At 33.6% G+C, this 1,032-nt stretch overlaps 1 non-coding gene across 1 annotated transcript; it reads right to left on the reverse strand.

Annotated features, from left to right (window-relative positions):
* Positions 1–715: 715 nt before the first annotated feature.
* LOC127901582 (small nucleolar RNA R71) lies at positions 716–824 on the reverse strand. The gene has a single exon (XR_008053826.1). It is a non-coding gene; the product is annotated as a small nucleolar RNA R71 (small nucleolar RNA).
* Between the last annotated feature and the right edge of the window lie 208 nt (positions 825–1,032).

The following is a 1,032-nucleotide window of genomic DNA, read 5'->3' on the forward strand; positions in this document are numbered from 1 at the left end:
TCAACCACCATTTTTCTTTCTTTTTCTTTTTCTTTCTTTTGCATTTATTTTATACTTAATTTATTGTTAATTGGTGGGTTCAACCACCAAAATTGTTATTTAATTTTCTTTTGTATACTTATATTATTTGCTTATTTATTTTTTATTTTATTTTGTTATTAATTTGTGTAAATATTATCTTTATAACATAACCCTTGCATGAGACGTTGGTCTCGATCTTCAAGTGGCAGGTTAATTCATAGATCTCAATCTCCACCACCAATCATGGATGAGAATCAAGGCGAAAACGTTTTGGGCGAACTTAATCCTCAAATTGATCAGGGAGACAACCAATCTCAACATGGGCATGATCAGAATCAACCAAGGACTCTGAGAGACTACATGAATCCAACCAGAACCAGAGCACCGTCGTGTATAGTATTTCCTCCAGAAGCATCTCGATTCAACTTTAAACCAGGTATTATCCAACTTTTACCAACATTTCATGGTTTAGAATCTGAGAATCTGTACTTGCATCGAAGAGATTTTGAGGAAGTTTGTAATACATACACGGACCAAAATTGTAGCATGAACATAATTAGATTAAAGCTTTTCCCTTTTTCATTAAAAGATAAAGCTAAAACTTGGCTACAAAACCTTAGATCTGGATCAGTAAGAACTTGGAATAACATGCAAGAACAGTTTTTGAAAAAATTCTTTCCACCTTATAGAACAAATTCTTTTAAAAGGCAAATCACTTCTTTCACTCAAAAAAATGGAGAAACATTATACCAATGTTGGGATAGGTTTAAAGAGTTGCTTAACATATGCCCACATCATGGTTTTGAAACTTGGCGATTGGTCACTTACTTCTACGAGGGCTTAATACCCCAAAGTAGACAGGTTGTTGAAATGATGTGTAATGGTGAATTTAGGGATAAAAATCCTGAAGATGCACTAGATTACCTTGACCAATTAGCTGAAAATGCACAACATTGGGATACTGTTGGAACTTTTGAATTGACAAATAAGCAACAATCATCTCCATCTAGT

This window comes from Citrus sinensis, chromosome 3, assembly GCF_022201045.2.
Source record: "Citrus sinensis cultivar Valencia sweet orange chromosome 3, DVS_A1.0, whole genome shotgun sequence".
NCBI lineage: Eukaryota > Viridiplantae > Streptophyta > Magnoliopsida > Sapindales > Rutaceae > Citrus > Citrus sinensis.